The 8,092-nt window shown below is 45.9% G+C and overlaps 2 non-coding genes across 2 annotated transcripts; one reads left to right on the top strand and one right to left on the bottom strand.

The window, feature by feature from the left end:
• Nucleotides 1-7,345: 7,345 nt before the first annotated feature.
• Nucleotides 7,346-7,416, bottom strand: TRNAG-GCC (transfer RNA glycine (anticodon GCC)). Its single transcript has one exon. It is a non-coding gene; the product is annotated as a tRNA-Gly (tRNA).
• Nucleotides 7,417-7,551: 135 nt separating this feature from the next.
• On the top strand, nt 7,552-7,622 carry TRNAG-GCC (transfer RNA glycine (anticodon GCC)). The gene has a single exon. It is a non-coding gene; the product is annotated as a tRNA-Gly (tRNA).
• Nucleotides 7,623-8,092: the final 470 nt, after the last annotated feature.

Below are 8,092 nucleotides of genomic sequence, written 5' to 3'. Positions count from 1 at the left end.
ATCTAGAAATCCAACCTGCAAATACTCCTGCTGCAACCTGGGAGACTTTGGCCGAGGATTCTGTGCTTGGGGGGGCACCAAACAATATTTGTTTGTCGAAAACAACAACGACAAAGACGCAGCACAAAAGGAAAATGGGTTGGGAGGGAGGAGGAAAGGAGCAGACGCCGCTTGGAACCCAAAGGCTTCCAAAGGACCACTGCCTCAGCCAAAGAACAAAACTAACTCTTGTCCAAATCTGTTTAAACGCCACTGTCTCCGCTGAGCTTCATTGCGAGGAAACTGGAATCCCGGGGGGTTCTCTCCTTGCTCGGATATTGCAAGAATAAATTGAATACAAAGCCCCCTCCTTTGGGGTTTTTCTCTCCAACTTGTGTACCGTTTGTCAGTGTTAAAAGGGTGCCTGAGCAAACTTCCCCCACCCCCGCACTATTCAAAAGATGCCTGGCATGACTCTGATAAAAGTGCCAATTTTCTTGATGGAGTGTATGAGTCATTCTCCTCCTCGCCCTTTTGCACAGAAACTCCCCAAAAGAGGCTCAGTTGGCTGCATCACCCCTCAGCCGATGCTCTTAAAAAATAAAAATACGTAAAATGAAACCAGAAAGACAGACGTCACTGAGGCTGCTTTGCCAAAAGCTGAACGAAAGAGTAGGGTGTTTGGGCGAGATGTGAAATGGCAGGAGGAGGCAACCGAGATGGTACTGCAGGGGGTAGGTGGGTGGGTGAAAAAGCCAGCAACCGAGAAACTAAACAAAATTAGACCAAGAGCAGCTAAGAGGGTCTTTTTTTCAGCTGCCACATGTTTAACACTCCAGTATACCTGAAGGGGGTGGGACCCAGGTGGCGCTGTGGGTTAAACCACTGAGCCTAGGGCTTGCTGATCAGAAGGTCGGCGGTTCGAATCCCTGTGACGGGGTGAGCTCCCGTTGCTCGGTCCCAGCTCCTGCCATCCTAGCAGTTCGAAAGCATGTCAAAATGCAAGTAGATAAATAGCAACCGCTACAGCGGGAAGGTAAACGGCGTTTCCATGCGCTGCTCTGGTTTGCCAGAAGCAGCTTTGTCATGCTGGCCACATGACCCGGAAGCTGTCTGCGGACAAACGCCGGCTCCCTCGGCCTATAGAGCGAGATGAGCGCCACAACCCCAGAGTCGGACACGACTGGACCTGATGGTCAGGGGCCCCTTTACCTTTATACCTGAAGGAGCTTCTCCACCCCCATCATTCTGCCCGGACACTGCGGTCCAGTGCCGAGGGCCTTCTGGTGGTTCAATCGCTGCAAGAAACCAAGTTACAGGGAACCAGGCAGAGGGCTTTCTCGGTAGTGGCGCCGGCCCTGTGGAATGCCCTCCCACCAGATGTCAAAGAGAAAAACATATGCTTTTAGAAGACATCTGAAGGGTGCCCTGTTTAGGGAAGCTTTTAATGTTTAACAGACCATTGTATTTTAATATTTTGTTGGAAGCCGCCCAGAGTGGCTGGGGAAACCCAGCCAGATGGGCAGGGTATAAATAATAAATAATAATAATTATTATTAAAGCCCAGTGTTTTCCTGCCCAAGAATCCTGGGAACGGCGATATGCCAATGGCGCTGGGAATTGTAGTTCTGGGGAAGGGGGTAAAGGAGAGTTGCCAGGATCCTTTGGGGGAAAGTCATGTACCTTAAAGGTTTGTGGGACTTGGGGTATCAGTCACATGGCAGGACAAGGAAAGATGTGTTCTCCTAAGCATGTTCACACTTGCACACCAGAAATGTACAAAAGAAAAAGCGTCCCAACGCGCCAAAATTATGACACGCTTTTTCTGCTGAAAAGGTGGTAAACATATACCATCAGTCCTGGAAGTGTTCCAAGCTAAACCCATAGCACAGCTATTATGTCAATCATCAATCAATCAATTGATTGAGCTATTATGTGGGGCTTACCTTGGAGCTATGGAAGATGTCCAATCAAAGTTCTTAAGGCAAATTTTCTCTGTAGCACTCTGTGTCCCAAAAGCATCATTGCGCCTAGAGGCTAATCTTCCCTTGGTAGAATTACGGATCTGGCATAGGACACTTAACTATTGGCTTCGCCTAAAATCTCCACCCCACCCCTCCCGGTCTAATATCCCTAGTACTGTATTGCAAGATTGTCACAAGATCGCCTGGACTAAAATGGTCTATCAAAAACATCACTCTTGTGGTTTATCACCACAACAGCTACTCACTTTGGGTTTTAGTAAAGCAAACAGTCTAATTTGTCAGCGCCTAAATGATATCGAGCATCAGAACAACTTGGCCACAATAAGGAAATTTTGCCCATGGTATGACGATTTCCCACCTTCCCTGGCACCCTATCGGCATAACCTGGCAATCCTAAAATATAGACGCATTTTTACTCTCACAAGATTTAATGACAGGTAGGTAGCCGTGTTGGTCTGAGTCGAAGCAAAATAAAAAAATTCCTTCAGTAGCACCTTAAAGACCAACTAAGTTTTTATTTTGGTATGAGCTTTTGTGTGCATGCACACTTCGTCAGATACACCTCGTCTCAAAGATCTCAAAGCAGCTGTTTTATTACAGAAAAATTTCAGAAACAGACTGGAAAGGGAAGTTGCTGAATTGGAACTCATTACCAAGCTTAAAACCATGGAGCCACCTGGGATGAACAAAGACATAGGATTCTTATCTCATTATGCATGATCAAGCTTTCTTTAGCGCCTCAGGCCTTGCTCCCCCCCCCCGCAGGACCTATTGCAGTCATTAGCAGCCATCAACAGGTTTACCACTCCTATCAGCCCATCACCCATTCCCACCCACCCCCACCACCCTTTGAATATACATAAGGGTCTGGCTCTTCTGTTTCAAGTGTACTGTATCTGAAGAAGTGTGCATGCACACGAAAGCTCATACCAAAATAAAAACTTAGTTGGTCTTTAAGGTGCTACTGAAGGAAGATTTAATGAATTGCCCTCGGCTGTACTCAAGGGATGATACCAAAAGATTCCACACGAAAATCGCTTATGTCTCTATGGAGAGGGCAGCACCTTCTGGCCTGCACTCTTTATAAAGACTTGAGGAATGAGATGATCACCCCTCTTTTATTGTCCATTCCGGGTCACCCAGCCACTGCCACAGTGTCCTTTCTCTTGGCAGATCAAGATGAGCAAGTGACAGCAAAGGTTGCAAGGTTTTTAGCTGGGGCAATCAGAATAAGATCCACTATTTGACTATTGATTCAAAACCCTAAAATGTATTTTATATAATTGACTCTTTCTTTCTATTCTTTGTATACCGTATCATATTGTTGTTTTATTGCTATGGCCAATGGCTGATGCAAATAAAGATTCATTCATTCATTCATTGATTCATTCATTCATTCATGTTCACACTCCTGTCTTGGAAGACTTCTGCGCTGGCTTGGTCAGGTTCACAGAATGGAAGAGGGCAGGATCCCACCCAAGGACCTGGCTCTACGGGGAGCTGCCTTCAGGCACCAGGCCCGCTGGCCGAACAACTCTGTGTCACAAGGGAGTCTGCAAATGTGGCAGGAAGGTTGGCAATATCAACCCCACCAGGTGGGAATCACAGTGCCTGGAGGCAGCCAGTCGAGCCGTTTATCCACCGCAGTGATCAGAGGAGGAAGGAGCGCAGAGAGAAGAAATGGCACGGTCGTAACGTCCAACATTTCTCCGCTGAAAATAGGGATGTCCTATTCTATCATTGGAATAGGTGGCGCTGTGGGTTAAACCACAGAGCCTAGGGCTTGCAGATCAGAAGGTCGGCGGTTCGAATCCCCGCAACGGGGTGAGCTCCCGTTGCTCGGTCCCAGCTCCTGCCAACGTAGCAGTTCGAAAGCACATCAAAGTGCAAGTAGATAAATAGGTACCGCTCTGGCGGGAAGGTAAATGCCATTTCCGTGTGTTGCGGTTTTGTCATGCTGGCCACATGACCCAGAAGCTTTACACCAGCTCCCTCGGCCAATAACGCGAGATGAGCGCTGCAACCCGAGAGTCGGTCACGACTGGACCTAATGGTCAGGGGTCCCTTTACCTTTGCTTTATTCCAGGGGTTGCCAACTTCCAAGAGACTGTGATCTACTCACAGAGTTAAAAACTGGCAGTGATCTACCCCATTTTGGGGGGTTCAGGTTGAGGTTGAGCTTTTTTTAGGAAGGAAAGCCCTGTTTTGGGGCATTCAGGGCAAACATGTAGAGCTTTTTTAGGGGAGCCAAAGTTGCTGAGCTTCTTTGGGGGGAGCCAGTGAGCTACCACAGACGTCCAGTGATCTACCAGTAGATCACGATCTACCTGTTGGACATGCCTGCTTTATTCTATTACTGCAACTCAAATTATAGTTTAATATACTACCATATTTATTTTGCCCACTTTGTTGGTAAATGGGTTGCCATGCATCTGGAATTTATATGAGTTTCCCCCAAAAAAGCTCAACGTCAACTTTGAGTTTCATTTCCCAAAAATATGGCAACTCTATCTGTAGTCCAACAAAATCTGGAGGGCACCAGGTTGAAGAAGGCTGGCATAGACCAATCCTTCCTGGGGTGTTTCTGGACTATGCAACCCAACAGACAAAACCCCTGTGAATTCTAAGGCAGCCCTCTTCACAGTAGCAACAGAATTCACGTCTGATGCTTGGAATTTATTGTTTATTACCAGCAGAATGCCTGAAAGGCAGAACTGAGATAAGATGATGTGAAGGCCAGGGCCCGAGACCATCCCTCACTCCCAGCTGCATTTTCCAAATTATTCCGAAGCCTTTGCTTTTAACCCTGCCATCGCAAGGGAGTCTCCAGACTCCGGTTTCAAGGAGTCAAAACACATCGTCCACAGTGTTATAGGAAAAAAAAAACCTGCTCCCTTTTCCTTATGGGTTATTGCAGAGCCCGTATAGAGAGTGGGTTCCCTATTGGTAGGAAAAAATAACAGAGGCCAACCAGAGTATATTGAGAAGCAAAGTATGGTAGCTAGTAAGCCTGATCTTTATTAAACTGTTGCAACAGGGTCCCCACTCACCACATGCAGGAGGGAGGAGAGAACCCAGAACAAGTGCTTACTGGTATATAGACTTTTGAAATTGCCCACCCTGTGGCCCAAGCCAAGACCACCCCACAAAACATCATACATCACAGAAGCAGGCATCTACAGCAGAAATCCTGTCTGCCAGGATACCTGATAATGGTCACTGATTGCATTACCTGGCCAGCCTGGCCATTCTTTTGTGATGGTTCATACTTTAGTTCCCGAGTCCAGGTCACAGGCTCACTTTTTCATACACAAATACTCCCTTAAGATAGGTAAAATAAAAAAATTCCTTCAGTAGCACCTTAAAAACCAACTAAGTTTATATTTTGGTATGAGCTTTCGTGTGCATGCACACTTCTTCAGATACCTAAAGATGGTCTTCAGATATCACTCATTCATGAACATAAGGTATCTGAAGAAGTGTGCATGCACACGAAAGCTCATACCAAAATATAAACTTAGTTGGTCTTTAAGGTGCTACTGAAGGAATTTTTTTATTTTGCTTCGACTCAGACCAACACGGCTACCTACCTGTCCCTTAAGATAGGATCTGTAAGCAAAAAAACAATGGGAAGGCTTTCCCCATTTCCTCCCTCCTTGCAGAGAAATATATTGAGGTCAATTTGGGAGAGTCAAAATGGCTTCTGGATTGCTCTCCTGTGATATTTCAGGCACAAGGTTTATATACTTATGTATTCGCCTTGTACATTTATGAACATTTATTTTATATTTGGGACTTTAGAATTCTTATAACAACGGGATTATTTTTTTTGGTCGGGGCAAAGTGAAATACAGAAAGTGATGGGAACAGTATCACTCATTCATGAACATAAATGAGACAGGACCTGTATATTTTCCAGGTGCAGGAGAATTATAGCATCAAAGAACTGTAAAGTTGGAAGGTACCCCGAGGGTCATCTAGTCCAACCCCCCTGCAATGCAGGAATTCTTCTCACAGCTGTCCCTGGGTGGGGTTGAACCACCAACCTTCTGGAGGGCAGAGGGTTTTTGTGCTTGAATCCTGCTTGTCCCAACAGGGCAATTTTTATGTTCTTAAATTTTGCCTCATATCTCCGGTTCTAGAAATGCTGGAAAGTGACTGGTTATTTATTCATTTATTTGTAAAATAATAATAATAATGAAACCTGGGGATTATCGTTCATAGGGTAGCGTGGGAACTGCCCCCTTGTGCCCCACACAAAGCAGACACCATGTAAAAACTTAGGCAATTCATTTACAAGGCCTGTGAGTTGTGGAAGAGAGAGAAGAGGGCTTATCAGAGAACCTTCTCCAAAATAGAGGGCACAATGTTGTGGAAAGCTGGGCTGGACCCCCCTATCCCCCAAAATCAAAACTTTCCAGAAGGGTGGCAGTATTTAATCTCTTGCAGAAAGACAACAACAAAGATTCTTGTGACGCCTTAAAGGCTTAATAAATTTGTTTCGCAGACTACAGTCAAATCCATCAGATACATGTTATGTACCTGTTATGCGCACCCCTGTATGTACATGTTATAAAGGTTGTTATGAATGGTGCAAGGGAAACTGGAAAGTTAGGTCACAGGGAAATGAAAGGCAGGAAACTATAGAAAGAGAACGCTGCCTTAATATCGGTGGTAATTTTGCAAAACAGTTGTTGATAGCACACAAATTCTGGCACTGGTAAGTCAATTAATACATCTAAAGTGCTAATTCATGTTAGTTAAAACTGCAACGAAACACTTTTTTTTGGTGATGTGGCCTCCTTGAGTAAGTAACAATATAAAAGAAGACCAAGGTGTGATATAAGTTGTGATCTCTCTCTCTCTCTCTCTCTCACACACACACACACATCATACTTTGGGGATTACTATTATGTCCAATGGTGATAAAGTTGAAGAAACTATGACTACTTACAAAACAAAGGATGCATGACATCTACATTGAAAATTCTTTTTCCTGGCTTAAAGCAATTTCAACAGATGTTCGGTTTGCTTGCATTCAGTGGTAGAATTTTCACCCGTCACATGGGAGACCGTGGGTTCGATTCCCAGCCAATGCAAATTCCTTCTCTCCCCCCTGATTCCCCCCATGCAAGAGAATCCAGTCATTGCAAAAGCAACGGTGACAGTTGTTGGCGCCTAGAAGACCTACATTTGTTTGAGCAAAATCATTTGTGCACCACAGCACAAGCCAGCAGTCTGACTGCGCTGCATGCACCTGATGAAATTGACGGCGGTGCACAGAAAGCTTCTGCCGCGAGAGTACTGTATTTGCTTTTGCAAGTGCGGAACATTGGATACCTTTCCTAGGTGGGGGTTGGGGGCAGCAAAAGGAATTTTCTTGCATTGGCCGGGAATCGAACCCGGGCCTCCCGCGTGGCAGGCGAGAATTCTACCACTGAACCACCAATGCATTTACGTGCAAGCTTTCCTGCAGCAACTCTTTTTTAATTACTGCAATTAACAAGAAGGCTTTTGTGCAGTCACAAATCAGAAGCGTCCCGCATGATGTGCACAGATATCCCGGCAAAACCTGCACATCGTGCCTGCATTGGTGGTTCAGTGGTAGAATTCTCGCCTGCCACGCGGGAGGCCCGGGTTCGATTCCCGGCCAATGCAACAGTGTTTTTTTTTTTTAAATGGATTGATTGACCCCGATTTCATCTGGGTGCTGTGTTTCCTTGGGCTGCAGCCCGGCTCCCTTTTGCTTCTCGGCGAGCGGCTACCGCCTGCTGCAAGCAGCGAGCCTGGCTTTGCAACCCTCTGCCAGCAAGACCTCTTGCCCTGTTCAAAGCCCTCCCGGTCTCCGGTTGCTGCAACCCCGCTCCTGCACACTGGTTTACAAAGAGCCAAGTTGTCGTCGTCTTGCATGCATCCACCACTTTTGTATTATTATTATTATTATAATTACAATTATTATTATCTTCTGCAAAGAGTTGGATCAGGCACCCCCAAACTTAGGCCCTCCAGATGTTTTGGACTACAATTCCCATCTTCCCTGACCATTGGTCCTGCCAGCTAGGGATCATGGGAGTTGTAGGCCAAAAATCTGGAGGGCCGCAGTTAGGGGATGCCTGAGTTGGATGATG

This window comes from Zootoca vivipara, chromosome 12, assembly GCF_965207765.1.
Source record: "Zootoca vivipara chromosome 12, rZooViv2.hap1.1, whole genome shotgun sequence".
Taxonomy (NCBI): Eukaryota; Metazoa; Chordata; class Lepidosauria; order Squamata; family Lacertidae; genus Zootoca; species Zootoca vivipara.
The sequence above is the reverse complement of the archived record's forward strand: the minus strand, read 5'-3'. Positions and strand labels throughout refer to the sequence as shown.